The sequence below is a fragment of the Sarcophilus harrisii genome, chromosome 1, assembly GCF_902635505.1.
Source record: "Sarcophilus harrisii chromosome 1, mSarHar1.11, whole genome shotgun sequence".
Lineage (NCBI taxonomy): Eukaryota > Metazoa > Chordata > Mammalia > Dasyuromorphia > Dasyuridae > Sarcophilus > Sarcophilus harrisii.
Genome location: NC_045426.1, coordinates 416,078,732 through 416,096,058, shown reverse-complemented (window position 1 = coordinate 416,096,058; position 17,327 = coordinate 416,078,732).

The following is a 17,327-nucleotide window of genomic DNA, read 5'->3' as shown; positions in this document are numbered from 1 at the left end:
AGGAAAGGGTACCACATGTGCAAAAATGTTTGTAGCAGCTCTTTTTGTGGTAGCAAATAATTAGAAAATTGGTAGAAACTCATCGTTTGGAGAATGGCTGAATAAGTTTTGGTGTATGAAGCTAATGGAATATTATTGTTCTCTAAAGAAAAGAAGAACAAATTAATTTAAAAAGGCCTGGAAATATTTACATGACTAATGCTGAGTGAAACAGCAAAACCAGGAATACATTGTACAGAGTAACAACAAGAATATGTATTGATCAACTATGAAAGACTTGGTTGTTTTCAGTGGTTCAGGGATCTAAGACAATCCCAATAAACTTTGGAAAGAAAAAGCCATCTGCACCAGAAAAAGAACTGTGGAGATTGAATTCAGTTCAACACATTCTATGCTCATTTCTTTTTTCTGCCTTTTTTTTTTCTCTCTTGTGTTTTTTTCCATTTTGTTCTGATTTTTTTTTCTCCCAACATGATTCATAAAGAAAGGTATACTAAAAATAAAATAAAAGAGAAAATGAAAAATAAATGAAATAAATTACTTTAATTCATTCTGTCAATTCTAAATACTTGAGCTGCACTATCATTCAAAAGATATTTCTCCATTTCACTTTGACAGATATTATTCAAAATGAAACAAATGACTTACTAAAGTAGGATAAGAAATTACAAGTATCAGGATGAGTTTCATAACTTTATTTAGAATTAAAAGGAGCTTTTTTGGTTTTCTCCTCCATCTTTCTCATTTAACAGATGAGGAACTTAAAGCAAAAATGTTTAAATGTTCTATCCAAGGGGACTTAAATACCAAGTATTAAAGTTGGCATTTGAACTCAGTTTCTCTTATTCTAAATGTAGTGATTTCAGTTGAATACACTATTGTGATGAATAAAATATGTTTTTAATAGCTTTTTATTTACAAGATATATACATGGCTAATTTTTCAGCACTGACCCTTGAAAAACCTTCTAGTCCAACTTTTCCCCTCCTTCCTCCCACCCCCTCCCTTAGATGGCAGGTAGACTAATACATGTTAAATATGTTAAAGTATTTGTTAAATGCAATATAAGTATATATATATTCATACAGTTATTTTGCTGCACAAGAAAAATCTGACTGAGAAGGAAATAAAAAAAGCAAGAGGGCAAAAATGCTATGTTGTGGTTCACACTCATTTCTCAGAGTTCTTTCACTGGATGTAGCTGGTTGTCTTCATTAGTGAACAAGTGGAACTGATTTGGTTCATTCATCTCATCATTAAAGAGAGCCACATCCATCAGAATTGATCATCCTATAGTATTGTTGTTGAAGTATATAATGATCTCTTGGTCCTGTTCATTTCACTCAGCATCAGTTCATGTAAGTCTCTCCAGGCATTTCTGAAATCATCTTGCTGGTCATTTCTTACAGAACAATAATATTCCATAACATTCATATACCACAATTTATTCAGCCAGATGAATAACATATTTGGAAAAGAAATTCATACATATATAGCTTTATCTAATTTTCTCATCTGAAAATGACGCTTCCTTCATTAAAATGTTCAGACTATTTTATTTTTCTTTTCTACACAGTTTTATCTTTTCTACTGGATTTTTTGTTTGAATCCAGTAATTATTCTGCTGGGTTTTTTGTTTGTTTTTAATGACCATTTTTCTTTTCTATGTGTGTATGAATGTTTGAGGGTATTTGTGTCTGTGTGTGTGTTTGTGTTTGTGTGTGTGAATATATTTTAAAGTGAAAGAGTAAAAACTAAAGAAAGTATTAAGGCTATCACTGTTACAATTTCAAAGTTCTCAGTGATTTTCTCCCTCCTTGTTTTTTTTTTTTTTTTGTACCAAAAAGAGACAGTGCCATAAAAAAAGCCCTGAGTATGAAGGCAGAGAAAGTGGGCTGAAATCTCAACTAAGTTATTTTTGCCCTGTTTTACTATTGATGGGACAGTCAGGCTGAAGTATGAAGGGAAAACATTTGAGGTTGACATGAAGAGAGTTAGTGAAATAAGACAACAAAAAGAGAAACATAAAGGCAATGTTTTTGAACAATACAAAAAGCTAATCTTTAAGCAAAATTGTTCCAATAAAAACTTTCAAAAATATTTAGTTCTTTCATCATATTTGTTAAATCACTTTATTGGGAAATGTTATGTTTTGTTTATTTTCCATAAGGAGTTGTTTATATGAGTAATGATATTGATCAGAAAAATTCAATATAGGAATGAAATTCTTTTTACATTTTTCCTTCCTATTTTCCCTCATTTATATGCAATGTTTATCTTCAGTTTCAGGGAAGGGACTAATTTTCAGTAACTAATAGAGCTGCTAAGTATGACAAATCTTTAGGCTCTAAATGAAACTTTAAAAGGTTGGATTTTTATATTCACACAGTTTTGCTATATCTATGCATAAACTAGATAATCTGTTAATAAAACTATGCAATTAATTTAGACAAATAAACATCCATTTTGAGAACAATTAGTACTTTTGATTGAATTAAATTAGATTTTTTTAAATGAAGAAATAGTTGAATTCATTCTGAAAACAAGTAAATGAATATGTACATGATGTCTTAAGGCATGGCTAGACAATGGCATATAACTAGTAAATTCTAATTTGGGGATAAAACAAAGTGGTATGAAACTTTGTCACATTTCCATTACAGCCAAGATCTGATTTCTCTAAAAGTACTTTATAAAAAGCTTCATTTTCATAAGAAGTCAGCTCTTTTCTTACCTTTTTGTATTAATTCTCAGTTTATATCCTATTTAAAAAAAAAAAAAAAAACTATGAGAGGCAAGGATTTGAGAATATGGCATAGTAGGTCAGAAAACTTACAGCCTCTAAATTTCCTCTACAGAAAGAGACACAGTATTGCTTCAGAAGGAATGTAGAACATTGGAAATAAATATTTCTCCTTTCTCCTAAGATAACCTAAAAAGACCCCAAGAATTGCTTATAAAGTTCTAAAACCCCAAGGCCAACTCTGCTGAATAAATAAACAAGCCACTGAAGAAGCTGGGGTTAGGAGGCAACCTCTGACTTAAAAACTTTCATATAGGTAAGTGTAGGGATCTGATGGCAGAAGACTGAAGGAATCCCAAGTGCACTTCCACTGGGATATCAAGCATAGTTGGGACTGGTCTGCTACTGCCAAATACAAGGAGCTACCACATACCTGCTGAATGCAGTAACAGAGAGAATTGCTACTGTCCAACATCCCAGGTTTCAATTCCAGAAAAGAAAGGTCAGCTACAGTTTGCAGCCACTTCTAGAAGGAATGCAGGGAGTAAGCTCACATGCAGGATGAGCATTAAAGGAAACTAGAGCTAAGACTGAAGTATAGAGGAGAGACTTGGGTTGGTTTCTGGCACAGACCTAAGAAAATAACAGTAAGAAGGCCCTGAGACTTGGATCTTTATTCCCCATACCTTCAGACTAGATGATGACCATATTAATAGCAAATAAATAAATTATAAGCAAAGGTTAAAAAAAACCAACCATAGATACCTACCATAGGGATAGAAAAGATCAGGATTTATATAAAAGAAAAAGATAATGGAACTTTAAAAGTTTCTCCCTTTTCAATGTGAAACATAAAATGATCCCAACCACAAGAATATTTTTTAGAAGAACTTAAAAATGATTTTGGTACCACTTCACACCTCCCAAATTGACTAAAATGACAGGAAAAGATAATGATAAATGTTGAAGGTTATGTGCGAAAATGGATACTAATTTGTTGGTGGAGTTGTAAAGTGATCCAATTATTCTGGAGAGTAATCTTGAACTATGCCCAAAGAGCTATAAAACTATGCATTCCCTTTGACTCAACAATTTCATTACTGGGTCTGTATTCCAATGAAATCATAAAAGAGGAAAAAGTACCCACATGTTCAAAAATTTTGTAACAGATTTTTGTGGTAGCAAAGAATTGAAAATGAGTAGATGACCTTCAATTGGGGAATGTCTGAACAAGGTGTGATATATGAAGATTATGGAATATTATTTTTCTATTAAAATTATGATCAAGTTGATTTTAGAAAGATCTAAATATTTACATATATTTACATGAATCGATGTTGAGCGAAACAAGCAGAACTTGAAATACTTTGTAAACAATGACAGCAAGAATATATGATGATCATTTATGAAAGACTTGGTTCTTCTCATTGTCTAAGGGATCCAAAGCAATTGTAATAGACTTTGGACAGAAAATGTCATCTGCATCCAGAAAAAGAACTATGGAGACTGAATGTAAATCAATACATGGTATGTTCACTTCTTTTTTCTGTTTTCTTTTTATCTCTCCCATTATTTCTCTTTTGCTCTGATTTTTCTCTTCCAACATGATTCAATATGTATTAAAAATATTTTTTTAAAAGACGACTCTAATGTACTACTATACACCTCTCAGATTGGCTAAAATGTCAGGAAAAGATAATTATAAATGTTGCAATTGATGTGGGAAAAGTGAAACACTAATACATTGCTGGTGGAGTTGTAAACAGATCCAATCATTCTGGAGAGCTGTAGAGGGCTACAGATAGTGGGAGAACTCTGGATAAGGGAGAAGATCTTGTAGCACAGAGGAAACCTGCTGACAATATCTGGTTAGGCTCCCCCTTTCCCTGGGTGTTCACACTTTTTCCTGAGAAGTTAAGGAGGGCATGACCACCTGTTTTCTACTTGAAGCAAAGATACTTACAGTAGGGTGTTTACTCGGTGTGATTAATGAGATAATTCGCATATACTTAGTGTAATATGAGAATGTAATGGTTATATAGTTGGCACATGCTCAATGTGTTGTAGTGATGTAATCATACTAAGGTGTTTAAGGGCTGAGAGGACTGGAGAGGAGATGCTGAGCTTGATCTCAGATTCAGAGACTCAGACACAGACACAGAGGAGATTCCAGATTCCAGATTCCCTTCTTGACTCCTTCACTTCTCTACCTAAGACCAAAGCCTGTCCAGAGATTTTCCAGAAAGCTAATTTGGATACTACATGTTGGTGCCCAATATGGGGCACTATATGTGAGGCTCTGAATGTAACGGCCTATACTCAGCACTTTGACTGACATGATCATAAGCTCAGTAGAGAAGTCCCTGTGACACAGAAATAGGGTGAGTATAAAAATAGACAAGGAGGAAATTTTGGTAAGGCCTAAACGAGTCACTTTTGTTTTTTAGCTGAAATGGGGCAAAAAATTAAAAAAAGAGTCTCCCCTACCCCAAGGAGAGTGTAAAGCTTGCATAGTTAAGTTAGTAAAAAAAAGCAAGGTTTTTTGGTCACTTGGAAGCAGATCATTGGTCTCTTAAAGATATTAGAGTGCATGTCTCCTTGGCTCTCTAAGGAAGAAAAATTAGAGTCATATTTGTGGAAACTAGTGGGAGGCAACTAATTGAATATTATGAAGCTAAGGGTTCTGATTCAATTCCTGAGAAAACATTTCTTATATATAACATAATACAATTGGCTTTGAAAGAGCCCACAAATTCTTAAAAAATAATAATAATGTGGATAGACAGACAAGGAAGAATGAGGAGAAAGATCAGAAGAGGGATGGAATTGACAAAGCAGATGAAAGGCATGGAGAGGTTGGCAAAGAATGAGTTAAGTATAGTGCTGATGAGTCTAAGGGGTATGGTGCTTCTCACTTTCACAGCTCAGTTACACCCAAGCAGGCGCCCATAGGGCATTCCCCATCCCCTGACCCTCCTCCCTCAATTTCACCTTTGTGGGCACCACTCATGCAGAGGTTCCCCTCTCCCCAAGACACAATTACAAAAGGCATTAATTAAAGCTAAAGGGGAAGGACAGGATACATCTGATTTGAGAATAGAAGCATATCCTTGTGATTGAAGAGTTTGACTCTTCAGGTCAAGCCAAGAGAAGATACACTTCTTTTAATGTGGAAATTATCAAAGATCTAAAAAAGACTTGCACTCTTTATGGATCTACATCATCTTATGTTAAAATGGTATTAGGGAATTTTGCATTATGCAATTTTAACCCCTAGTGATTGGAAATCTATAGCAAAGACATATTTAGAACCTCAACAAAACTTGTTGAGGCTTTCTGTAGAATACAAGCTCCTATAGAATGCCAGCTCAACAAAAGAGGCAACCTGGAGTTAATATACTAGTCATCTTTGATCAACTAGCAGGTTTAGGTCTTTATGCAGATACTTTAGAGCAGATTAATTATCCTAAAGCATCATATGAGCATATTGCTTCCATTGCTATTAAAGCATGGGGCACCCTCCCAAGAAGACAAGATAGAGGGGAAGTCTTCACAAAAATAGCACAAGGTCCAAATGAACCCTTTACCGATTTCTGTGGGAAATCTATGGACAGCTGTCATATGAACTATTAGCGAAAATGTAGCAACAGAAATTATGATAAGACAACTTGCTAGAGCAAATGCTAATGAGGATTGTAGAAGAATTATACAAGGACTATACAAGGATGCTCCTTTAGAGGAAATCATAAGATGCTGTGCCACAGTGGGCACAAATACCTTTTGTACCAGTCTATGATGCAGAATATGGGAAGACAGGGTCCTTTTTGGCAAATGACTTCCAGAGAGACTGGTCAATGCTTTCAATTTTGTAAAGTAGGGCATTTGAAAGTTCAGTGTTGGCATAAAGACAAATTGAAAAACAGGGTGGAAGAACAAGACCCAAAACCCCATGTCCAAAATGCAACAAAGGGCCTCCATTGGACATCAGAATGTATATTGACTCAGGGAAATGGAAAGTGGGGCTCAGCTCCAGGACCCTAGGTAAAAAACACTTGGGGAATGATGGCAGCCAATGCTACACCCAGAGAGTCTTTTGAAAGTTATTACTTTAACATGATCAGTCAGCCCAGAAGAAAGCTTATGGGGGTAAGAGATTACAATTTAGGAGAATAAAGTTGCTGTATGCAGGTGGAAATACTGAGATATAGCCTAGAAAGGTGAACTCTGTCTCTGTTTGGCCCATGGATCATTTTCCTCCAGGTGCAGTAGGCTTGACCATTTCACCCCCTAAGAGTGCTTACAAAACAGTGTTCGTCCATGCACTGATGTGGGAAACTGAGGAATGTGTAATCCTCAGCAATATTTTGCTACAAAAGAGTCATCCACAGCAGTCCTTCATCAAGGAGACAGTATGAAAATTGCCAGGTGTGGACAGATCCAAAAACTGGTGAATGCAAGGGACTAAATAGGTTAACTGCTTGGGGGAGAGGGTTTGCTTGTATCTTTACAAATGGAGAAGGAATCAGATGGGTGCCAGTGAGCTGTAGTTACCTTGTCCAAATGGAGAAAGATGGAGAAGACCCTTGAAACAAAGGAGAAGACCAAAGAAACATTGGGTGGTTCCATCACTGACTGTGCCCACCACTAAAGAGCATTACAGTTATGTAATGGGCTGAGGTTTGAGTTGATGCACTGAGGTCCCAAGTACATGAGGCTAAATAGTAATTGGGCTATACTCTATTAATATACATGATTGGATTAAGAATGGTCCCTGCCCACTCTCCATGCAAGTCCTGATGTGTTGTATAGGAAATGACGATTTTGGTGGGTGGAGGAAAGAGAGAGACAGGAAGAGAAACTGGGAGAGATTGGGCCTGGGTTCAAGACTCCTGGCTGCTGGTTATGTGGCTGCAGGTTTAGCTAGCTTCTTGACTCAGCCGCACACATTGCTATCGCCGATTCTCTTCCACCTCCGATCCTTCTTCACTGAGAATAAAGACTGATGATTTTCCCCTAACCTGAATTCCTGACTCCTGCTGATTTAAAAATACACAATCTTCACATTTGGCGCCCAACGGTGGGAACCAAGGACTGAAGAAGTCTCCGGTGACCAGGAACTTGGGTGAGTATTGTTAATAGACAAATAGGGAACTTATTTTCTTAAAAACTAAACCAGTAATCTTTTTTTTGGCTAAAATGGGACAAATGCTACTAAAGACTCTCCATCCCTGCCCCTCAACCCCACCAAGAGTGGGCTATAGAAAGCATGCTTAAGCTGATAGAAATACATGGGTTACTTATAACTTGGGAACAGATAGCTAGATTTGTGGGTATATTAAACTGTATCTCCCCTTGGTTCCTAGAGGAGGAGCAGATCTCTCGAGATAACTGGTCCCAGGTTGGACAAGAGATGTCCATGCATTTCAGAGAATGTGGTCCTCATTCAATTTCCATCAAGGCATTTTATTTATACAATATATTTCAGTTAGCACTAAGAAACCCTATCCCTAGAAGAAAGAAAAAACAGTGGCTCCTTCTACTTCTTCTCAAATTAGCCATGATATTAAGGAGGAAGATAATGAAGAGATTAATGACCATATCCCCACAGGGCATGGAGACTTAAGTGAGCAAGGGTGTGGTGACCTTCCCCCTCAGGAGGCAGCTTCAGCCCCACCCCAGGAGCAAGTGATTGACTCTCCTCCACTAACTCCACCCTCCGGGATGAGGGAGGAGGGGCAGTGTGGGGGCAGTGACAGCACCAGCACCTCCCCCAGCATCCCAGTATCCAATTTTGAGTAGGCTGCAAGAGGGCTTAATGAAGGCCAAAGAAAAGGGCGTGGACATCCAGGAGCTTCAGCCACTTATCTGTCCTGTAATTTCCCAGTCTAATGCCTCAGGTCAACAAAGTTGAAGATACGCCCCTTTTAACATAGAAATCATTAAAGATTTTAAAAAGGCTTGCACTCTTTATGGGGCTACATCAGCTTATGTTAAGATGCTGTTACAGAATTTGGCTTTTGAAATCTTGACTCCTGATGACTGGAAATCTATAGCAAGGTATGCTAGAACCTGGACAAAATTACATGTGGCTTTCTGAATATAGTGAGTTCTGTAGGATACAAGCCCAACAAAATAGTCAAATGCTGTCATGCTGCGATCACCTATGACCTACTACAAGGTATAGGTCCATATGCAGACGTCACAGCACAGATTAATTATTCAGTAGCAGCATATGAGCAAATTACTGCTAATGCTATCAAAGCATGGGCTTCGATTCACAATAAAAATGACAAAGGTGAGGCCTTCACAAAAATAATGCAAGGGCCAGATGAGCCCTTTGCTGACTTTGTGGGACGTTTGCAGACTGCTATCACAAGAACTAATGGGGAAAATCCAACAACAGATGTTTTAATAAGGCAACTTGCTAAGGAAAATGCTAATGAGGTGTGCGGAAGGATTGTACTAGGACTGCACAAGGATGTTCCTTTAGAGGAGTTCATAAGACGCTGTGCCACAGTGGGTACAAATGCCTTTTATCGCCAGACTATGATGCAGACTTCCCAAGATCCCAACATGGGTAGACAGGGTCCCTTCCGGCAAGGGACTTCTAGAGAGACACGTCAATGCTTTCAGTGTGGTAAAGTAGGGCATCTGAAAGCTCAATGTTGGTATAGAGTCAGAGTGAGAAAACAGTGGAGAACAAGACCCAGTACCCCATGTCCAAAATGCAACAGAGGCTTCCATTGGGCCTCAGAATAGACAGTTCAGGAAACGGATGAGGGGCCCAGCCCCAGGGCCTCAGGCAAAAACACTTGGGGCATGATGGCAGCCAATGGTACCCAGAGAGGTCTAGACGGCCAATACCCAATATGACAATCAGCCAGGAAGCCATATGATGGCAGAAAGGATTACACAATCAATCAGCCAGGAAGCAACCTGATGTGAGAAAGGGATTACAATTAGGGAGAATAGAGTTGTATGCAGCTGAGACAACTGAGATACCCCTGGAGAGGTGGAAATCTGTTCCTCTCCAGCTTATGGATCCCTTGCCTCCAGGCACAGTAGGTTGACCATTTTACCTCCTGAGAGTACATACAAACAGTGTCCATCCACATACTGATGTGGAAATCAGAATGTGTAGATAATATCCCAGTCACCAATACAGGCAGATAATGTGTGACTTATCACCCAGGAGAAATAGTAACATCAGTTCACTCATACAGAATCTAATAAGCAACCTGGTGATAGTCACCAGATTCTGATTCCAGATCACAAAATCCAGCAATTTACTGAAGCAGCTGTAACAACTGACCGACCTATGCTCACAATCTATATAAATGGCCTTCCATTGGAAGGACTGGTAGACACTGGTAGATCGGACGGTCATTAGAGGTGCCAGCTGGCCCAGTCACTGGCCAAAATTAAAAGCAGTCACCTACATGTCTGGTGTAGGAGGATCAATAGCAGCTGAAGTTAGTGCTGCCCCAATGAGATGGACTTTTGAAGGCAAAACAGGAGTTTTACTCCTTTTATAGTTGAAAAAATCCCCATCAATCTGTGGGGAAGAGACATTTTACAGCAATTAGGGTTAAAAATGAGTACTTCGGGTTTTTAAGCAGGGCTTGCTGTTGAAGGCCTGCCAACACTTTCACCTGTTCCTATCCAATGAAAAACTGATACACCAGTGTGGATAGAGCAGTGACCCTTAAGTAAAGATAAAATTCAGGCCTTATTAGATATAGTACAGGAGTAGCTTGACCAAGGACACTTAAAACCTTCTCTAAGTCCTTGGAATTCTCCAGTGTTTGTTGTGAAAAAGAAATCTGGAAAATGGAGGATGTTAATGGATTTAAGAAAAGTGAATGAACAGATGGAAACTATGGGAACTCTTCAGCCTGGACTTCCATCTCCTGCTCAGTTGCCTAGAGAATGGCCTTTTTATAGATATTAAATTGTTTCATTCCATCCCTAAAGAAGGATATGAAAGAGCCTTTTCAGGCCCAACGTTAATTAGCTGGAGCCTTTAAAAAGATATGAATGGATATTTTGCCAGGGAATGAAAAAACAGCCCTATTGTCAAATGTATGTTGTTGCTGTTTTGTCAGTAAAAAAAGATTCCCAAAAGTAATGCATTTACATTACATGGATGACATTTTGGAACCTGAGGAAAAAATGTTAGAGGTTCACAAAAGACGATAGAAAACTAAAATTAAAATTATACATAGACCAGAAAAATTCAAAGAATGCCCTTTTCAATATTTAGGATATGAAGATAATTTAAGGTGCTTTAATTCAAAACTTTCCTTAAGAACAGAAAAGCTAAACACATTGAATATTTTCGAAATTGATAGGAGATATCCAAAGGATGCGACCAGTTTAGATTTGATACCTATCAGTTACAACCGTTATAACATTTTAAGGAGACAGTGCTTTTAAATTCACCACGCCACTTTCAAAAAAGTCAAGAGGTTTGAGAGAAGTTGAACGGCTTTATCCAATGGGTTGAAAGGTCACCAAAACCCTTTGAGAATTCGTTTTTTCCACACAAGAGGCACCCAAGCAGTCCTTCATCAAGGATAAGTGGATAGAGGAGGAACCCCCAAAACCAGAACAAAGCCTTTTACTCCCTACCCAATGATTGTGGCTAGAATTTTATTAAAGGCCACTAAGCAAGCAGTAAATTATCTGGGGACAAGACCTGACAAGATATAATTTTATACCAATACACAAATTAATGTGTTGTAGACCATCCCAGAGTGGCAAATTTATTAGCCATGGTCAATTTTTACATGGGCCCATTAAAGATAACAGACTATTAAAATTGGCGATGGATTCTTAAAAAAGTTTCAAAGTTCCTCTTAAAGGACCAACTATCTTCCGGATGCATCCAAACATAAATTTGTGCTTGTACTCTCATGATCTAACAAAAGAGAGGCAAACCCTTTTCACCATAGCAGAATGAATTGTACACTTCTAATTACTTATTATCCAGGAGACATAAATATAATATCTGATTGGCCATTCAGTTGGGTGGTATAAAGAATTGCCAAGCCCAAATAAAATTTTGAGCTTCTTTATATCAGCTCTTAAGAAACTTCAAAAAGGAGAAAGCATCCAGGTAAGATCTTATATTAATGTCCATTCCTTAAGTGGACTTCCAGGCCCATATTTGATGGAATTAAAGGCAGATAGCCTTCAACTTTTCAATTTCCCTTTGCCAAGAAGTCAGGCATCTCATTTAAATATCATCAGGCTGCCGAGCTTTAATTTCAAATAATAAAAAGAGGGAAAGTAGGAGCATAGTGCCGTACAGCTTCCTTCCTTCCCAGCTCCTACACTGCCTCCAGGAAGAACCCTAGTGGTTTGAGACCCAATGAAATTGGCAAATGGATTGACCCATCATAAATCTTTTGGTCGTCTGTCTTCATCCATATTGTAGACACCTTTTGGGATTCACTTTTGCAATGCCGCAGCAACAGAGACAGCCTGAGTGGTCACTAAATCCAACAACATTTCCAATGGTGCCAAACCAAAAAAGACAATGGTCCTGCTTAATTTTAAAACATTTTGCACAGTTTTGCAAGTATAAGATTTTACACCACGGGCATACCTTTTAACCTCAAGAACAGGAAAGGGAGAGGAGAAACAGGAAAAGACGCTCCCCAAAAAAAAAAAGGGGAGCCCAGGTAACCCTAGAGAATTCAAATCTAGCCTTTATACTATTAACTTTATTTTTGAAAAGATGCAATTGGCCCGGGAGACAGGTTTTATAACCCACCGGAAGGTCAGTGTCCCAAAGTGAGCAGCTCCACATCTTTAGATAATCGCCGGATTGGAGAGACCCGAAAGGGGGAATGGAAAGACCAGATAGGCTAACTGTTGGGGAGAGGGTTTGTTGTATCTCACAGGTGGAGAAAATTGGTGAATGACATATTGCCTTGTCCATCGCAAAGATGGAGCAGACCCTTGAAACAAAGGAGCAGACCCAAGAAATATCGGGTGGTTCTGTTTCTGATTGTGCTCACCATTGAAAGAGCGTGGCAGTTATGGCGTTTAACTCATGGATATCAAAGATTGTTGGACTTCAAAACCCTCAGGAATCATTGGATTCTCTGAGACATGGGACTTGAAAACTCTCAGGAATCATTGACTTTCTGAGAAATGATAAGACTGTTACAGGACTTCAAAATCTGCTGGAATCATTGGTTTCCTAATACATAAAAAGACTTTTGCAGGACTTCAAAACTCAGGGGATCATTGATTCTGACATGTGAAACAATGGACAATAGATTGTTTTGGACTATCTCTTGGCTGCTGAAGAAGGTGTATGTGTGACTGTTGTTTACATACCCTCTTTCTAGGACTTCTGGTGATCTTTTCCAACACCATGTTGATTGATATTGTTTGCTATTCCACTACTTGTGTGTAAAATTCATGTTTGTTACACCACATAGACCCTGCACTGACTGAGGGGAGGGTCATCCCTAATAGCCTCTGTGTTATTGCTATGTCCTTGCATAATACCTCCCATGCTGATGGGTTTGTGCATAATAAGACCCTTCAGCCCAGAAACCTGCTAGCAACCCCCATTTCCCTTTGGTGCTTTTCATCTCCCTTCCTGAGATGTCAGGGAGGGCGTGATCATCTCCTTTTTAGTGCTTTCACCGCCTTTCCTGAGAAGTCAGTGAGGCTGTGATCACCTCCTTTTTGGTGCTTTCACCTCCTTCCCTGAGAAGTTAGGGAGGCTGTGATCACCTCCCCTTGGGGGCTCTGACCTCCCTGAGGAGTCAGGGATGCCATGACCACCTGTGTTCTAAAATAAAAGAAAGCGGGAGATGTAATGGGCTGAGGTTTTGAGTTGATGCACTGAAGTCCCAAGTACGTGAGGCTAAATAGTAATTGGGCTATACTCTATTAATATACATGATTGGATTAAGAATGGTCTCTGCCCACTCTCCATGCAAGTCCTGATGTGTTGTATAGGAAATGACGATTTTGGTGGGTGGAGGAGAGAGAGAGAGAGGAAGAGAAGCTGGGAGAGATTGGGCCTGGGTTCAAGACTCCTGGCTGCTGGTCATGTGGCTGCTGGTCTAGCTAGCTTCTTGACTCAGCTGCACACATTGCTATCGCTGATTCTCTTCCACCTCCGATCCTTCTTCACTGAGAATAAAGACTGACGATTTTCCCCTAACCTGAATTCCTGACTCCTGTCGATTTAAAAATACACGATCTTCACACAGTTATGGCAATTGACTCATGAACTTCAAAAATTATTTATAAGACTGATGCAGGACTTTAAAACAACAGGAATCATTTGATTACCTGACACATGATGAGACTTTTGCAGATTTCAAAATCTCTAGGAATCATTGGATTCCCTGAAAAATGAAGTAATGGACAATAGATTGTTTTTGACTATCTCTTGGCTGCTGAAGGAAGTGTGTATGTGGGATTGTTATTTATATACTCTTCTTCTAGGACTTATGAACATGTATAATTCCTCATGTTGATTCATGTTGTTTATTACATTACTACTAGTGCTTTATTGCTATATGATTGTGTAATATCTCCCATGTTGATTGATTTTAAGTATACCTGTTTCAGTTAAGATCCTTCATCCCAGAGGAAACTTGCCAACAATATTTGGTTGTCTCCCCATTTCCCTTTGGTGTTATCACTTTCCCTCCTGAGAAGTCAGGGAGGGCATGAAAACGTGTGTTCTAAAACAAAATAAAGGAGGAGATGTAGAGGGCCCTGACCTCTGAAAAGGTATACTTGAATCAAGGAAGCAGGGTACTTATAGTTAAGCACCTACTCATTGTAAGATAATGGCTCACTAAACATATAATTAATGTGATATGGTGATGTAATGGCTCTCCTAAACAGCTGGAGAATGCTCAGTGTGCTGTAGTGATATAATCATGCTATGGTATTTAAGAGAAACTTCGACACAGAAGACTTTCTCAGCCACAGACACAGAGAAGACTCAAGACTCCAGATTCCAGACTCTGGAATCCACCTTTGACCAGCCTTGTGGTGGCTATCCCGCCTTAATCACTTCTCCAACCTCAAGACCAAGGCCCCATCCTGAGATCCTCCAGAGATCTAGCCCAGATATTACAAGGTTTCTTAAGAATTTGTGCTGAAAATAGTCTTTGCATATATTTTGAAAATAAAAAGCTATTATAAAGATAGAGAGAAATCATAGAAAAATAAGGAAAATAAATGAGAGCTATGCAGGAAATTTATGATAATTTGGAGAAATAAGCAAACAGTTTAACTGAAGAAAATAACTACTTAAAGAACAGAATTGACAAAATGGGAAAAAATCCACTGAATAAATGTCTTTAAAATATAATTTGCCAACTGCAAAAGGAGGTAGAAAGCTAATTGAATCAAACAATTTATTAAAAATTATAATATACAAATAGAAGTAAGTGATCCAAAGAGACATTAAGAATAAGTCACACAAAAACATAAAAATGAAAAAAAGGTAAAATGTCTTATTGGAAAATCTAACATGAAAAGTGGATCCAGGAGAGACCATGTAAGAATTCTTAAACTACCTGAAAGCTGAAATGAAAAAAAAAAAAAGAACACAGACAACATCTTTCAAGAAATCATCAAGGAAAACTGCACTAATTATCTCAAAATCAGAAAATAAACTAGTCATTGAAAGAATCCACCTCCTGAAAGAGACTTCAAAATGAAAAATCCCAATGAGTATAGTAGCTATGTTACAGAATTATCAGATCAAAGAGAATACAGCAAGCAGCCAGAAGAAAACAAATCAAACATCAAGAAGCCCCAATCAAGATTACTCAGGACCTAGCTGTTTCCACATTAAAGTGTTCCTAGGATATAATATTTCAGGAAGCTAAGGAGTTTGGACTACAACCAAGAGTCAACTAACACAACATAATTAAGCATTATCTTTCAGGGGAAAGATATGCATTCATTGAAATAGGGGATCTCCAACTAAAAGACTCAAGAGTAGCATAAGAAGTAATTTATGAGCCAGCTGATTTTGGAGGGTCTGGAAAAGCCTATATGGACTGATGCTAACTGAAGTAAGCAGAAACTAGAGGTCATTGTACAAAGTAGCAACAAGATTATCTGATGATCAACTGCAATGGACTTGGCTCTTTTCAACAATGGGATGATTCAAGACAATACCAATAGATTTAGGATAGAAAATGCTAATCACAGTTAGAGAGAAAACTATGGAGACTGAATGTATATCAGATTATAGTATTTGTGCCTTTTTGATTTGTGTTGGTTTTCTTGTTTCTTTTTTTGTTCTATTCTGAGCAGTTTTTTTTTTTTTTTCAACATAATGAGCATGTAAAAAGAAGTGCACAGGTTTAACCTATATTGGATTGCTTGCTATCTTAGGAGTATTAGGAAAAGCAGAGGGAGAAACATGTGTAACGGTTTTGCAAAGATAAATGTTGAAAACCATTAATTAAATACTATTAATAATAGGAATGGAGGGAAAAGATGACCAATTTGCCTTAAGAAAAAATTGAATATAGGAGTGAAATACAGAGTTTCTAACCAGAATAGAAACAATTGCTATTTACACTCATTCTGAAATGACAAAACCCAAACTAACAAGTGAGGATGGACTGGGACCTATTATTCACTAATAAATGTGAGTCATTTGTGCTTAAAGATATAGTCCAGTAGTTCCATTTGAATCCCAATGAACTTTATCAAAGCTCATTTTTCCAGAGCTATATTTTAAGAAATCATAAATGTAAAATCCAGGAGACAATAGAGTTAATTGGGCAAGTTACTTTTTTCTTTGGGGGGGGGAGGATGATAAGATAAATAAATATGGAAATTAAAAAAAACAGATCATAAACCCCAAGATATCCTGCAAAATAGTAAAAATGTATATGTTTGCAAACAAAGACTTTACATGTAAAATTAACAGTCTCCACCTGGATAGAGGGATAAGAGGAATAGCAGTAGGAAAAGGAGAAAGAAGAGGAAGGGGAAATAGTAATATTGTCTAATTGGAGTTGACTAGTTCAGTCCCTATGTTCAGTCCTTTGTTCTTAAAAAATACCAAAGATTTGCAAGTGAATTATTGGATTTGAGAGAGGGAAAGTTGTGCAGAGTCATCAGCCTCACTGTCTCCTTCAGAAATATCTGATGTCATTTAAAAGTATAATATGAAACAAAGAACATTTGATTTAAGGGAAGGAGTCTTATGATCTGGAGCCCTTAAGTTTGTTAGTTGTCCAGCAATGAACAAATCAATAAATATTTCTTGCTCATAAGCTGTTCGTCTATAAAACTGATACAGCAATGTTTTCACTATCTCTCTTATCCTGTAGAATGATTAAACCAGAATTTAAATCATGTAGCACCACATATAAAGAAGAATTCTTAACACAGGATATTGTAAATGGCTTGTCCCTAGTAGGGTCTTAATTAATGTTTGGTTGAAATGGAGATAGAACTAAAAATTAACCACAGGAATGTGAATTTGTGAAGTTCTTTTTGGTTTCTATCTAAAACACAAATGCATTGATCATTTAAAATTTTAACAGAGAACAAAGAAGATAATATTGAT